This window comes from Ambystoma mexicanum, chromosome 6q (assembly GCF_040938575.1).
Source record: "Ambystoma mexicanum isolate Mex_15411 chromosome 6q, UKY_AmexF1_1, whole genome shotgun sequence".
Taxonomy (NCBI): Eukaryota; Metazoa; Chordata; class Amphibia; order Caudata; family Ambystomatidae; genus Ambystoma; species Ambystoma mexicanum.
This window is the reverse complement of record NC_090937.1, coordinates 30,474,791-30,492,246: the sequence shown is the minus strand read 5'-3', so window position 1 is coordinate 30,492,246 and position 17,456 is coordinate 30,474,791. Positions and strand designations below refer to the sequence as shown.

The 17,456-nt window shown below is 44.3% G+C and overlaps 1 protein-coding gene across 5 annotated transcripts in view; it reads left to right on the top strand.

The window, feature by feature from the left end:
• Positions 1-17,456, top strand: part of WDFY3 (WD repeat and FYVE domain containing 3) — a 2,538,776-nt gene that overhangs the window by 1,898,421 nt on the left and 622,899 nt on the right. The window lies entirely within an intron of this gene.

Genomic DNA, 17,456 nt, shown 5'->3' with positions numbered 1-17,456 from the left:
GCTTTACTTTCCTTTAAAAAGTTAGAACAGGTTAAAAAAAACAGAGCAAGGAGTGTGGCGAAACGCGTCAGTCAGCCTCTCTGGCACCCATGATTATTTTTTGGAAAGCTTTTTTAAACTGCATATAGCACAATAAAGCTGATATTTTGTACGATTCATTGGCAGTTTATGGGTTGGGTTTCTCCATCATATATTTTTTTTGCATTTTGCCGTGAATGATTTGAAATCCGCATTGAAGGGAGTGCAGCTCAAAAAGAATGGAGGTTTCACCGCCTTTTTTGTTTTGTATATATATATATATATATATTATGTATATTTTTGAGGCTTGTGGATCTGCTTAGAATCACATGCTTTGCATAGGCCGACATCTAGTGGTTGGCGCAGAGTATTGTATGACTTGTTTTCGAAAAGGGACATCGACAGAGCGTGTATGTAATGCTATCCCTACTGTGACGTGCACTGTACCCATGGACCTTCACGCGTAGAGGTCCTCGGATTGTTTTTTTCTGCCATAGAGTTGGTTGCATTATGCAGAGTTCTTAGCTATAGTAGCTAACTTTACAAATTGTTAATATTCTACTTTATTGATATTACTGCCGCTCCCTCAACGTATTTACCGGTGCTCAGTGAAGTAACAGCTGTCCAGACGGACTGAATTCTCAACTGCCTTTCTTCGATGACTATACATCAGGCTTCGTCCTACACAGTAGGGAGAGTGGGGGAACCGCACATAAGATTCAATTTTAGAGAATGTCTCCATTCACCGTTACATATTTACTCCCTGTCTGGCTGTCTCTTGAAATTTACCATGGAGAAAACTCAATTTATGCTCTGCCCATCCTGTCACCATAGGTTTCCGTGGAAAGATGCACACATGTGTAATCATGATCTCCCTCCGGATCATCAGGAAACGCAGTGTAAAGCCTGCAAGGTTTTTTGGCCCAAGACCCTAAAGGATCAGCGGTCCAAATGTTGGGCGGCATACGCCATGCATGCGGAGGCTTCGCCATACTACCCCACTGGCACAGAGGAGTTTGATGTGGAACAGGACCGCATCAGCGCCAGAAGTGACACAGAAGACACTATGCGGGAGTCAGAAGACTCCCACATGCTCATCCCCAGCTCCGAAGGACGGGCATCATGCACTGTTGTGGCGACACAGCCCCTGGCGACAGGACCACACTCATTCATAAACACATGCATGGGGAGACACACCTTAAACACATTAAGCACATTAGTAACCCCAGCCACACTTTGTCGAAATTGCTGAAAAGTGGGTTGACGGTACCTGAACCTACCATTTCAACAAGTGGTTGAGCTGTAAGAAAGACCTCTGCGCCTGTGGCTCCACCATCGACGAATGTCTCAAAGACTAAACAAATGCCAACCATGTCTAGTACTGTGTTAAAATCTTTGACGCATATGTCTAGTCAGACGCCCGCACCGAAGCAAGCACCTTCCCCGAATCAAACATCCCCCACAGGCGAAAACAGCCGCCAAAACAGACAGACCCTGTTTCTGAAGGGTTACAATATACTAGGGTTACCTCCCCATTATCCCAGGCATTACATGGGAAATCTTACCTCACCAATCTAGGGGAAATAGTTTTTCCACTTAACGACACCCCAGTTACAGGGTCATGGACTAGGAAGAGGTTTGTGACCACCAGCTAAAGCTCCTAGAATGGGTGTCCCCTACCCATATGAGGAATCTGTTATTACACTAGGTTACCAGGGAGACAATATATTTATTTGTGATGATCCTGAGACCGATGTAGATCACCCAGACAAATACTTTATTCAGTCCCCAGACGTTCCAGATGAGCCAGTGGCTAGTGTAAGGAAGGCATGGTATCAAGAATAGACAGACACAAGTGATCACAGTTCAAGGGTGTTAATTAAACTGTATAGGTAGGTTGCAAAAACGCAGAATCTAAACCTAAGTCTAAAATGGGAACAAGCTACGACCATCAAATAATAATAAGGCAGTACTAGTGGCATTGTGTCAATACTAAGAAAAACCTATTCCAAATCCTTAGGCTAAATACAAAAGATTGTGGGATGGGGTTCACAAGCAAGAAGTGTTCACAAATGAAAAGTCAGGATGTGTTAGCCGAGGGTCTCCCTTCCCCACGTTTTGAGCACGGGACAAGGCGGGAGTCCTGAGCACAGCACACTCTCGTGCTTTCATAGCACGAGACAACAGTTCCGGTACACGTATCGGGACCTTCGTGGTTAAGTCTCTTTTCTACAAAACGTTTCTTGTCCCAAAGGACCTGATGGGCTTCAAAAATAACAAACAAAAGTTCTGTTCCAAATGTACGTTGGGTGATGGTTTCACCCCTGGGTCCCCCTCTTCCGGGCGTGGACCCCTCTCCAATATCAGCCTCCCTTCCGTCTGGTTCAACTACGGCTTTTCACAAAGCAATTTCTCTTTTAGCTCTCACAAATCTTAATGTCTTTTTTATTTTATTTGTATTTTATTAAGTTTTTCAGAAAAAATAAAAGGCAATAACAGTGCATGTTCAATTCACAGTACTTCTTCATGGCATCTCGTAATGAAAACGGCTTAGTCAATGCATAGAAAGTGCCAAATTTCAGGCTTGTACTTCAAGTCAGCCCCCCTCCCCTCCCTCCCTCGCACCTCCCCCCCTCTTACCCTGCTTAATAATTGAAGGACAAAGATAAAACAAAAAGAAAAGAAAAAGGAAACTCAAAAAGAACCAATCAACTCTTAACTCTGCGCCTATCATCATCAATACCTTTTCATTAGTGTCGCGTTAAACAGTACTCATTGTTAACGTCGGTCAGTGACTGGCTTCGTGGAGGCGTTCATGTGGCCTGGTTCAGCGTCTGTTGTAATTGGCATCTTTGGTTAATCCCTTAATTCCCAGTATGCTGTGTAAAACTCTAGGAGAGGCAACCATAGCATCTCAACATTTCTGCGAGATTCGTGTATCGCAGCTGTGAGGTTTTCCATTTCGTATATGGAATGTGCTTTAATCAACCACTCTCTTTTTGAAGGGAGAAGGGGTGATTTCCATTTGATGGTGAGACACACACACTCTAGCTGCCAATAACAGATTTCGCGGCATATGTGTTAGTGATTCGTATGTGTCCTCCCCATCTGACTCAACTCCAAACAGAACCAGTGTAGGTGATAGTTCCCTGATGAACCCGTTGATGGCCTGGATCCACCCCAGGACTTCCTTTCAGTACATTTGTACCCTGTCACATTTCCACCATTGGTGCCAGTAATCGTAATATTCTCCACAGCCTCTCCAGCAATAAGGGGATGTGCCTGGAAACATTTTGGATAGGCGTGAGGGAGTGTAGTGCCATCTCATCAACAGCCTTACATTGTGCATTTTATATTGCATGGAGATTGATGAGCCCCATACCGCCTTGTATATCGCTCCCCATATCTCTGGTTGGGATGTTATTGCCATCTCTGTTTCCCATTTAACCTCTGATGGCGGGTGCTGGAGATGACCCTTAATGTCTTTTTAAACAGTTCAACGTGGACATCCCTCTACCGGGTTTACTTTGGTCAGCGCACTGTTTTCTAGGACTTTAGACTTTGCTCCTCTTTATTGGAAACCCTCCCGCCGGGTTCCTTCTTGCCATTTCACAATTCCTTTTACTTTCTTCTGATGCAGGATTTACTTCCCTTGTGTTTTCAATGGTTTGTCGGTCAAAGACTTTCAACTGTACAGGGATTTTGGTAGACCTCTGTATGACCACTTTGGCCTTTGTGGCTCCCCTACGGCCTTCTGTTATCAGTAGTTTCATTCAACGCGGGATCAACCAGTCTTTCGAGTGAGCACCCATGTTGTGCCGGACGCCTCTGCAGCTGGTCTTCCCTTAACAATTTACAGTTCTTTGAACTTTCCTCAATGTGCCACTTTGCGACTTTCATTCAACACAGTTCGGTTTCTTTATCGGTTCCCCTTCGACTCACCGGCTGTGATGAACCGCTTGGCTTTTCACTCTATCTGGAGGCAAGGCTGGTACCACGGTAGCAGGCGTCTCCCTCTGTCTTGCTCATCAACATGGGCACGCTCCATGTACCATTGACATCTGCTGCAACACACTTGGGCTATTGTTCGCAGTCTTATTTTTCCTTCTGCTGAGGCTTCGCTGGTCTGGGTCGGAAAGGGAAAGGTCTCTTCTCTCCTTGCCGCCCCTTTGTTACTCGCCGCCTTTCCTCCTCTTGAACTGCTGTGCTTAGATAGCTCTCTTGTTGTGCGGTATATCTTGCTCATGCTGTGATCTTGTACTCCACCTTTCATCCTTGCAGGGAAGAGAAAGGGCCGGCAGGTGTGTGTGTGATTGCGGTCAGGTGCGTGTGTGATTGCGGTCAGGTGCCCGACTCTGCCTGACCCTTGTGTCGGGACATGTCCTGTAAACCGCTGTAGAGTTAGTCCATTGTCTTTCATGGTGTGTGGAAGTATTTGTGTGGAAAAAGAGGGGGGCCGTGTTTCTGTTTTCCTACGTGGTAGGAATGTTGTTGGGGATGAAGGTGGGGAAAAGGTGTTGGAAGAAGGGGGATACCGCATCTCACACACCAGTGTCCCACTTCCACGCCCTGAAGAACCCCCATCCAGGTGATCCTCCGTCACTGGTCCACCCCCAGGAACTGGCTCCAATAGCGATGGCCGTGTCCTGGCCACATGGATGATAGATCCCCGGGAACTAGCTAGGGAGACACCTTCAGGATTCTCAGACTAGCTCGACAATTGATGATTACCTACTCTATAACGACTTGCTAAAGAGAGCTTTTGACCATTTCAAAATAGAGCCGCATGCGTCCGAGGAGGACACCGACTTTGTTGACAACATTTTAAATGAGTAAGTCTGTGGGCCAATATATACCATTATTATAGTCAGTCAAATAGCATCTTCTACCATATCTGTCCGGTGCCGGTCTTACCAAGCCAGTTCACCTGCTCATAGAGAAGCGCTTTAAAGCAGCTCCAACAGATCCACTCTACATCAGAGGTCACCTTAAACTGGACTTTCTAGTAGTCACAACTACACATAAGAAGCCGGGCACTTTCTTAGCCACCTCAGAAGCCCCTCCCGATAAGGAGAGGAAAAGGATTGACACTCTAGGGAAGAAAGTGGCAACTTCAGCTGCGTTCCAAATAAGAATTTCAAATAATACTACCCTTATGGTAATCCATAACTAAGCCCAGTGGGACCAAATAGAAGAACAAATAGAGGGGGTACCTGAGCCCTTACAGTCACAAATTCTGAAAACTTTATCAGATGGCAAACAAACTGCCAGTGCGATCATCAAGAATTCCCTTGATGCGGCCGACAGAGCTGATAGTAGCAGTGGGTATGCTCGTTAAGCGTCATTCCTGGCTTAGAAATTCAGGTTTTAAACCTGAATCACAAGCTTCCCTCGTCTACATGCCTATTGAGTGCTGTGGGAAGGTAGTCGACAATGCATTAGAGACAGCAAAGAAGGTGCACAAATCCCTTAAGTCCCTAAGACAAATTCCCAACAAACCATTTGTGCAGCGGGGAACATTAGCACCCATCACACTTTTTGTGGACAAGAGGCTTCCAGGGCATCACAGCGTGCTTTTTCCCCAAGCTCTACATCAAGGTATTCTGGCCAAGGACAACCATCATCTTTTCAATTCTCCTTCCAAATATCTTTCAGAAGGGGACGGTCTCCTGAAGACTCAGTCACCACCGCAAAACAATGACTCACACATACAGATTCCCTCCCATGTTTCCCCGGTAGGGGGTCTCATTCCACTATTGACCCATGCATGGGAGGGAATCACTACAGACAAGTGGGTTTTGTCAACATCTGTAGAGGGCTACTGTCTCAAGTTCCTGTAAATACCACGCAATCCTCTTCCCAGGTCCAGAACGATGTCCAGGGAACATCAACTGTTACTCGAGGCAGAAGTCCAGTCATTACTCGAAAAAGGGGTGATAGCACTTGTGCCCCTTTCATAGGTGAACAAGGGTACTTATTTGGTGTACTTCCTTATTCCAAAAAAAGACAGGACAAAATGCCCTGTGTTAGACCTAAGACCTGGAAAATACTTATGTCAAGCTTCAAAAGTTCAGCATGAGAACTTTACAAGCGGCCATTCCTCATCTAAAGAAGGGAGACTACATGGCAAAACTGGACATGAAAATTGCATAATTTCATATTTCAATGTTTCCAGCTTACTGGAAATACCTAAGGTTCAAAGTAGGGTCCACTCACTATCTTTTCAAAGTACTACCCGTTGGCATTTCTTCAGCCCCTCAACTGTTCACAAAAGTACTGGCAGTAGTGGCAGTCCACTTGTGCAGCAATCTATCCCAGTGTACCCATATCTAGACGACTGGCTCATAACAGGAGACACACCACAGATGTGTCAGCAGGACACTCTGGACACAATTAACCTTCTTTTCCAGTTGGGGGTTTCCATTAACAAGAAAGAAATCCAGTATAGTTTCCTGTCATGTTAAACAATTTTGGGTGCATTAATTCGGACAGAAGACCCTCTAGTCTTCCCCTCCAACGAGAGGGTCCAAAACATGCTGCTTCAAGTCCCTTGTTACATTGCCAGTTGGCAGGTAACTCTCCGCAGGGTTATGCTCCATCTCAGTGAGCTGCTTCCCAGCTCACAAGGAACTCCCCTGTCATGACGCCGTCGACCTCAGCATCCGGATTGGCTGAGCAGCACCATATGTGCCCCTGCTGGAGCCGTTAGGTGTGATCCGTCCCATTGCCTAAGGACGATTCCTGTCCAGTGATCACAGTGGCCGGGGCCAGAACCTTTCGTTTTCATTGTGCAACTGTACTGTGCATCCGCACTGCATGTATTACCCGGTAAGCCTCCCCCTATACTGGAGCTATTTATGCCGTCCGCCATTGTTGCCTGCTCTCATTCCAATTAGCCTCTCCACGTTACCCTCCGAACTACTTGCTAGTTTCACCAGTAATACAGGTGAGTGCCATTGAACACTAATTAACGTACTACTTGCTTACAGGCACTTGACTGCTGCCATAACATTTTAATTTTGCCAATATCAGATAAAGCTATCTGCCACGTTCTTCATCTCTAGCAAACTCAGTGTATGGCGTCATGCAACTTAATTACCCTATTGTAATCTACGCATGACGTATGACCGCATTGTACTGTACCTTTATTTGCGACAAATGTGCATAGGAATTCATTGGCATCTGATCTGATCTATCTATCCTGATTTAGTCATTCCACTTGACTGCTTTTGACTTCCGACTGTATCGATTACCTGCCTATTAGTATGGTAACATTGTGCACTATTCAACCTTCATGCCGTGTGTGTATTGTAAATGCAATTTCCTACGACTCATGTGACTTCCCTGCATCATTAAGATATACTAGCATGAGGATGGCATCTAGCCTGCCGCAGACGCTGTCCTAGACCTTTGGTCGCCACTCAATACTTCCACCTGCATGTTCAAGTACGAGACGGCTAAGTCACGTCTCGCTGTATACCTTTATCAATAGCCACAGTATACTGCTCTATCATAGGGACCATCATAATACTGCTTAGGGGCTTCTCAAGTGCCGTTTATGATTACTGACACTATCCCACTATGTATACAATCTTGACCACCCTTCTCCACTTATTACACTTCAGCATTCGGCCCTGACCTATTTCTACTGCCAGTGATTCGTTTCACAATCACCACCACGCACCTCAACTTTCATCTAGCATATGCTTCAGGTCTCACATGCCCTATTATACCTGGGCGTCATCTAGCATTCACTTGCATAGAACTTCTGATTCACTGTCGCATATTAATCTGTATTTGAATGACCCTGCCCTTTGGCTACAACATTTCGCTACTAAACCAACACCGAACCAACCATGCCCCACAGCCACTAGAAATCTCAGATTGAGATCTAGAACTAACTTAATCAACTAGTTATTCTTACTTGAGGACGCTTAGTAAGATTCCTGCACACCTAATTACTACCATAAGGAACAACTCCTTACCAAACTATCACCCAATCACCAACTAATTCTCTTAAGAAAGATTAGGATCTAGATTATGTACAAAAACTCTGCACCCCCACTTAACCAAGAGCAAAAATCATGTCTCCAAGACCTTGAACAAGACTGCCTTAAGCACAAGTGATGACACAAAGGCCTTGCCGACTAGCCACACGTCCACTCACAAGACAATCATGACCGGCACCTTGATCAAGGCAGCCCTTATCAATGCTAGATCCCTCTCTGTCCATGCACTGGACATCGCTGACTTTATAACCACGGAAAACCTTGACTTCCTAGCTGTCACAGAAACTTGGTTACATGCAGCATCAGGCCCTTCATTGTCCCTAGCCATCCCAGTCAACTATTCTATAATCAGATGTGATAGAAATACAGACCAAGTGAAAGGTGGAGGAATTGTCGTCATCTTCAAGAACTCACTTGACATCAGAGCCATTCCTAACCGCCAGATCTCATCCGCCGAATCATTATCCTTTAAATTGCCACTATCATCTAATCAGACGGTTACATTACATCTCATTACTGACTACCTGGTTCCACTTCAACCTTCTCTGAGGACATTGTGTCACTCCTTACTAATAATGCCAAACCTAACTCGCAAAGTATAATACTGGGAGATTTCAACCTTGGCCTTAACGACCCAGCAGACACCAACGCCACTGACCTAGCCAGTAAGCTCTCAGATCTAGGTTACACCCACCACATTCATGAACCTACTCATATCAATTAGATTGGCTTGTGGACCTTAACTGTAGTACTAACATGATAACCATCACACCATGTATCTGGTCGGATCATCACAAAATAACCTTCGCCATTAACGCTACTCCATACAGTCCTACTGTGAACACTGCACCGGCGACCCTCACTCGCAATAAGAAAAAAATCACAACAGAGAAATTGCTCCCTCTCATTCTCCCCCGCCCCCTCCTTAACAATACATTACACTCTGCGAACCCCACAGTCCTAGTGGATTCATATAATCATGCCATCCCAAAAGCATTAAATATCATTGCCCCGCTAAAAATGCATAAATCTAAACCGCGATCCCATCTCAATACCTGGTACACACCTCATTTGAGAGAACTGTGCAAAACCAAAAGAAATGCAGAAGCACGTTGGAAAAATTGCCAGACACTTAATAACAAAACTACTCGGACTATAGCCTCTTGCAACTATAAAGAAGCTATCATTCAAGCTAAAAAAAATAACTACAATGAACGCATCACACAAGCAGAATCTAATACAAAATAATTGTTCAGGATTCTTAAAGAACTTGAATCACCCATCGCCCCTACTGACAATTGTATCACAGATGCCACATGGTGTACTAACATCCAGAAGGCTCTCCTACACAAAATATCGATGCTCCAAACCAAAATTAACCTAAAAAAACAATACCTTCTGACTGACCCTGATCACAAGATATCTACCCCCAACAATTCCCGTCCTGAACCATCAATCAAACCATCAGCTTCTCACCTTTAGACACCTGGGAAGTGGTAAACATCATTAGGAAGCTAAAACCATCCGATTGTCAAGGTGACGCCTGCCCCGCTCCAGTCATTAAAGCGGCTGCGCATGACCTCGCACCTTTCATTACCAACCTTATCAATGCCTCCTTTAAAACAGGTACTGTGCCTGACAATTTGAAAGATGCTTGGGTCATTCCACTCATCAAAAAACCCTCACTCGACCCCAGCAACCCTTCTAATTATAGACTTATCACAACGGTGCCCTTTTTACTAAAAATATTGAACCGCGCCGCCTATTTACAAATTCAAGCTTATCTGGAAACTATCTCTTGGGCCTTAGGCAATCTGGTTTCCGCCCTAGACATGGCACTGAAACTGCCTTGATTGACCTTGTAACGCAAATACAAGATATAAAAGACAAGGGTAAACTAGCCCTCCTACTACTGCTCGACCTATCGGTGGCCGTCTTCTTGTCAACCATCAAACATTGTAAAAACACCTGAAAACAGCTGCTCACTTCTCAGATTCTGCTACCTCTTGGATTAGGTCTTTCCTTGCTAATAGAACTATGAGAGTTTTCTCACCAGCAGCCTCTGTTGAACCTTTTCCAGTACTCTGTGGGGTCCCACAAGGATCATGCGTCTCCCCTACGCTCTATAATGTCTTTACTAAGCCTTTGTTCGATATTCTTGATTACATGGGTGTCACGTATACTAATTACACCGATGACACCTGGATACTTTTTCCCATCACAGGAGACCACACTGCAGACACAAAATCCTTTAATGGAATCTACTCAGTAATCCAAGCCTGGATGGCATACCATGGACTCTGTTTAAACGACAAGAAAACCGAGATACTAATACTCGGTTGCCACTCCAGACTGACCAAACTTGGCCCTTCATTCAAATCCTTTATTATTGATGGCAACACCATCACGCCCTCTAACAATACTAAAACTCTCGGTATTTACCTAGATGCTACATTATCCTTCACCAGACAAACTAATGCCATGGTAGCAGCGTCTGCCTATACCTGCAAGTTAATCACTGCATGTAGACCATTCCTTACGACACCCAACTGCATCACCTTGGCCAGAACGTTAGTTATGTCAAAAAACGATTATTGTAACTCTCTCTTTCTAGGGACTAGCTTCAGAGATATCAACAAATTACAAGTGACACAAAATAACGCTATCAGTGCCGCCCTCAACATCCTGAAGAAGCTACATATATCTGACACAAGACGCAACCTTAATTGGCTGTCGGTCAAGCACAGAATTGCCCTCAAAACACTTGACTTAACACACAAAGCCAGAGCCAATCTCGCCCCTGCATAACTCTCCAACAGACTCTTACCACACACCTCAACAAGGCCTCTAAGATCTGCCCAAGTCCATAATATGTCTATCCCTAGATTCAAGTTACAGAAATCGGGGGGATCCAGCTTTCCGGTCCAGGCGGCTAAGCTATGGAACACGCTTCCGCCGTCCATTAGGTCTGAACCCTCCTTCCCTCTCTTCAAGAAAAAAATATAAACTCTGGTTGCATGAACTGGATATTGACAGTCAGCATTCTTATGGTTCTCATTAGTACGGCTGCGGCTACGCCCTTTTGTTATTTGTTTGCACTCAATACTGTGTCCTGCCTATTCATGTTGTAACCTATTTAATTTGTAACTGAACTGTATAATCTTGTGTAACTGTACTGCCTTAAGAACTGTAAAATATGCGCCCAGCTGCCCCAGGGCCGGGAGCGCTTTACAAATAAATCAAATACAAATGCACCTCCTTGGAATTATGGCTCCTTGCATCTTTTCAGTGCCACACGCGAGGTTGCGCTTGCGTCCAATACAGGAGTGACTAGCAAAACAATGTTCTCAAGCAAACAGACAATGGCACCATCTAGTGGTGGCTTCTCAGACTGTGGTGGAAGCACTTCAGATTTGGCCAGATAAGAATCTGTTGAAAGGGAAACCCTTTTTCACCCCTGCAATATATGCCACTCTTAACAGACTTGTCACTTTCAGGTTGGGGAGCTCATTATCTCCACCAGACAGTGCATGGCATGTGGACAGAGACACACAACACCGCCAACAACTCAATCCATGTTGAAAGGCTTTGACACGAAACATATCAACATCCTAATCAGGCAAGACGACACTAGTCCTCACAGACAGCACAACTGTCATGTTTTACATCAACAAACAAGGCGCACAGAGGATCTGGAGATGGTATCTCCAGAGAAACATGTTCCTCCTGTCACAACACGTTCCAGGGGAACACAACTGTCTGGCAGATGTGCTAAGCAGAAAGACCATGCTCCCGTCAGAACAGGAGTGGGAACTGCACACATACATTGTGAACAACATTTTCACAAAATGGGGGCATCCAGACATAGATCTGTTTGCAATACAAGAGAATGCAAAATGCCACGCTTATTCATCCAATTTTCCACTGACTTAGTCCAAGGAGGGCACACTTTCATGGAGATTTTCGTACACTTTTCCACCAACACCACTTCTGAACAATGTGGTCCACAAAATGCATCGGGATCATCTTACTATAATCCGAATAGCCGTGATGTGGGTGAGACAAGCCTGGTTCTCACACCTAATGAAGATGTCAGTTTGCCCACCAGTCAAACTACTGAACCTTTGCAACATGTTAACACAACATCCAGGGGCAACCCTCCATCCACACCCTCACACTCAACTCCTGAGGGCATAGACTTTGGACACCTTAATTTACCTGAACGATGCATGGACATCGTAAGGGAAGCATGTAAGCCAAACACGAGACACGGTTACTTCAATAAATGGAAGCGGTTTTTGATATGGTGTAAAACGTCTAATGCCAATCCCATTGACGGTTCACCTTCTAACATAGTAAACTACCTGATAAATGTGTTAGTCCGGTTTAGTGTTCAATTCGCTTAAGGTCCGTTTAGCTGCGCGTTCAGCCTACACTACCTCGCAAAACAAAGTGTCCTGGTGGAAATTTCCAGTGGTTAAAGCCTTCATGGAGGGGAGAAAAATAATGTATGCCCAGTTTTAAACTATCCCCCGCGGCGGGACTTAAATGTATTAACCATACTTATGGGTCCTACATTCGAACTCATGCATAAGTCAAGCCTCAAACACCTTACCTACAAGACTGACTTTCTTATAGCCATCACCTCTATAAGGAGAGTAAGTGAGCGTTAAGCAATAACGATCTTGCACCCTTTTGTCATTAAACATAAGAATAAAGTAGTCTTGAGCAGACATCCTCGTTTTTCCACTAAATCAATTTCAAAATTTTGTGTCAATCAATTGTACTACCAACGTTCTTTCAAAACCCACAGAAATTTTGAGAAAGTGCCCTCCATACACTTCATGGCAGGAGAGCAGTAATGTACTACCTCGGCAAGACAAATCCATTAATGAAGACTGATCAGTTCTTTGTGTCCTTGGCTGCAGGTAGAGAAGATGACCCAGTCACCAAAGCGGCTATTTCTAAATGGATTGTAAACTGCATTCAACAATGCTACACATCCAACAAAACACTACCGTTCACACCCAGAGCACACCCAACTCGAGGTACCGGTACAACTTTAGCCTTCATTGCAAATGTGCCTCTAGAGGCTATCTGTAAGGCAGCACTTAGAGCCCAGTTCACACATTCACTCCAAATTACTGTGTGGGTACTCAAACAAGAAGCAATTCTCTGGTGGGACAAGCAGTGTTAAAACATGTCTTTGCCCCTGTTCCTTCTTCTAACAACCCACCTCCTTCTGGTACTGCTCGTTAGTTTATGCAACGCATGTCATTCTAAGCAGAGCCACAAGTCTCAGAAGACAAATATTACATACCTGTAATCTTTCTGATTGTTGTATCTGCTTAGATTCACACGCGCCCATCCTTTCTCCCATCATTGGGAGTAGAAGGTACATAGACAACTCATACCTGCTTCACTTTCCTATACTCCAACACACACTTCATGCATCCTCATATCAGAAACCAAACAATCTGAAGTTCTCGACGCGTGATGGACCATGGGTACAGTGCATGTCACATTAGGGATAGCATTACGTACATGCCCTGTCAACGTTCCTTTTCAAATTTTGAAAACGTCATGCAATACTCCACACCAACCACTAGATGTTGGCCTATGCAAAGCATGTGAATCTAAGCAGATACAAGCATCAGAAAGATGATCAGAGGTATGTAATATTTGTTGTTTAATTATAGGGCGGTTTAAGTTGAGTCAGAATTACACAATACATTGAAAAAATGAATCTCTAATATCTTTTGACTCGTGCAATGGATTTAGATAAAAAATGTAAATTTTTGCTCCACTGTACACCCAAACAACTGGATGGATTTGGACCAGGTTTGATACAACTTGGGCACGAAGCGTTGACTCGCTATCCTTTTGTGGTATGGGGTTATTCCGGCCAGTACTTAAAAAAAATATTTGACGGAAAAGGGGGCACCTCCTTCTCCAAAAGAAAAATCTTTATCTACCAGGTAACATTGAGAATCTGCATGCTCATGAATGAAACAGTTGCCGTGTGTTGTGGGGGAATGAATGGGAGAGAGGGCACTTGGTGAGGGCCTGGGAGGGGAGTAAAGTATTTTTTTCAGTTTTTCCTGATAACCGCAGGTATAATGACTACACATAACCAATGGTATTTCTATTTCATTGCTAATATAACCACAGTTATAGAAAAAAGTGATACAAAATATATTTCTACAGCTACAGTGATGGCCAGTGACACAAAAGTGTTTTAAAGTACAGAGGGGGCACATGGCAGAGTGGGCATTATATACAGTGGGCACAGCCGAAGGCCATTGCTAGTGGCCTGGTAAGGTTTTAAAATATACACTGGCCATGGCCAGTGGCGTGGAAAAACTATGGTATAACAAAAGCCTTGCAATTAAATGAATAACCTTTTGTTAAAGATCATTTAAGGTGAGAAATTTAACGCAACAAATCCTCTGAAATTCAGTGCACTGGGCGACTCGGGACCGGCTTAACTCGGCGTGTTACCGTTGCAAAGCTCATGAGCACATATATATTATAAGAGAAAGGATTCCCAATAACATACAAAATGGCAGTGTGGGGGATATAGCATTAGGGCAGATATCAACGGGAGCATGCCGAGTTAAGCTGGTCCTGAATCCCCAATGTGCTAATTTCAGAGGTTTTGTTGCGTTAAGTTTCTCACATTAACTGATATTTAAATTTCTTTTTTTCAACAGAGGAACTCCCTTACATTTTGTGAAACGTGAGGTTTCACCCTAAGTAACCAAGGGTAATCCAGACAAGGACCCCTTGCTCAATGTGCCTTAGAGACAATCAGCTTCACCTCTCAGTGGAGGCCCAACAAGGCCGAAACACGTGTCTGTGATTGCTGACGGTACTCTTGTGCAGAGGAGAATTACCTGGCATTTCAGTGCTGGACTGCCCTTGTAGGTGGGACCAGACTGATATGCAACTGGATATTTCTGCTCTGTGAAAGGTGCAGTGAGCCTAAAGCGTGGTTGTAGATGCTTCTGAGTGGAAGAAATTCCATAGACCTGGTCAGTTGAAACATGTTCGTTCTCCGTAGAGGGGCTCCCACACTCTCATTAAATAATCCCTGTTAAATTATCCAGTTAGGACACCTACCCACCCTTTGCAATCAATACAGATAAATGATGTTATTTTGCATTTGTATAGGGCCTACTGCCATAGTTTGTAGCGTCAAATGCTTTTGCCTGTCAGAGAGAGAGTACGACCGAAAATTCAGTAGCGGTAGGCAGGACCATATCGAAAGTAGATAGTTGGGATGAGGGCGAGGGGTAGATACAGTTCTCAGGAAGGCATGACAAGGAAAAGGTGGAAGATCTATGTGTACAATTGGACCGAATTTATCGACTGTATTCTATGGGGCACAGCACCGAAACGAGATAGCTGGAGAAGAGGTGTTTGCTGTGCCATGTTGAAGCCATGCCCAAGAAAACACAAGCGGCAAAGCCCTTCTACTTACTTTGCTCGGGTCTCCAACAACATTTGTTAGGGGTTGTAAGACAGACATCGGAATGTGACAATTTTGAAACACCTTCCCGAAAAGCGAGCAAAAAACCTCAAATTTATTGGTTTCCTCATTTATTTGTTATTGTTATTAAAACCCACCCTAGACTTGTGTGAAAAGTGCTTAAGAACACCAAGCCTGTCTATGGCTTACCCATGGTCAGACCTCTGAGCCTTCCACAGAGTCATGGTGAGCCAAGGCATGTAGAAAGCATGCACAAGAAAACACAGCATGCAGAGCTCCTCTATTCACTCAACTGAGCCCACGAATGGCTACGAACGGTCAAATCCTATAGATCGCAAAGCTGGAACGAAAAACGAACACATGTAATTGAGGGTGGGATTTCAACCACAGCTTCTTGGGAGCAGAAGCCCCAGTCCGGCCTTCCTGGAAAATGTGATACTGTTAGAATCGAGACTGTAAATGTGAGGAAAAGATGTTGGAGTAACTATTACAGTCCATATACATTTATATGGCAACACCAGCACACTTTACCAAACTTAATGAGTCCAATCCTTGAGTTTCAGGTAAGTAATCAAGTTGTGGCCAAAAGGCATCCTAGCAGTAAAAATGATAGCAGTAAAAATAATTGTGCACAGTATTAAACCAGTTAATCAGGGACACACAAACAAGAGTGAAAAACACAATTTGCAATAAAATAAATAGGTCAAGTTGCCCCATAGTAGGTCTTCATAAAGGATCTAGTGCTACACAAATAGTTTAAAGGGTGCATGGGTCCGCCTGAACTGGTCGCCTTAAGAACTGAACAGTACTTATACAAGAAGTAAGTGGCAGTGGCAAGGTGGGTGGAAAAAGCACCTCACTTGTCAAAGAAGCCCAGGGGTGGAGGGGGGCAAAGGACCAAGCTTATTTACTGTGGGCCTTAGAGAATAAGGCTTACTCAGTGTTTGATTCCCAGGGTGGGAACAATGCAATAAACACAGACTCTGATTCAGACGTTAAAGGATTTAAACTTCCTTTATAGAACACATATCTAGGTGAAGAACCAGACCATACTGTCATAATTAGATTTTGGGTGTTTTTTATTTGAGAGACTTTTTGGCAGGAAGTACTAGGTCGCACATCAATAAACCCGGGAGACACTTATTTTATTCCTGCCTACACTTGTAATACAGATACCCTTTCTTAAGTTATAGTTGTGTCCCTAGTTCTTGTAGGTGTTATCCACTTACTTCTTGACATTTTGAAGGTGGGTGCGGGGGGTGGGGGTGTGGGGGGTTGAACCTGTTTCTTGAATGCATGCATTAATTACCTCTGTATAAAGAACCAGCAAATTGCATATTTTTAGTGTGGGCTATTTGGTGGCTCTTAAGGGCCACCTATAAGCCGAAACCATTACATTGGAGTACAGGTAGGGGAGAGATGACATGTGAAGAGGGACACACAGCCTGAGGGTGGTTGGTTATACCCACCCATTTTTGGCCCATGGCCAAGCTAATTGTATGTGTGGGATAGGTCCCCATACAAAAAAGAGGGTTCCTTCCCCTGACTCCAGAGGGTTGAAAAGGATTATCAAAAGAGAAAAGGAGTCAAAGGCTACCCTTGTCATTAACGCACAGGTGGTCACCTTACGTTAGCAGTGAGGCTAGATCATCTAGCCTCACTGCTAACATAAGGTGACCACCTGTGCGTCAATGACAAGCTAATTGTATGACCGTTCCCACCCACTACCTGCCCCTCCCCATCCTAAACACATCCCCCCTGGGAGCCCTTTGAGCTTGCTCTATCAAGCAGTATCATAGAACTTTAGCCTGCCAGTGTTTTTCTAAACAGACTACTGAGAGGTAATGGCTTAATTCCAGCTGTAAATGGCTACAGGTGTAATAAAAATGTTTTAACCAAGTGTGCCTTCAGCCCTTGATTTATATCTCTTGCATGCA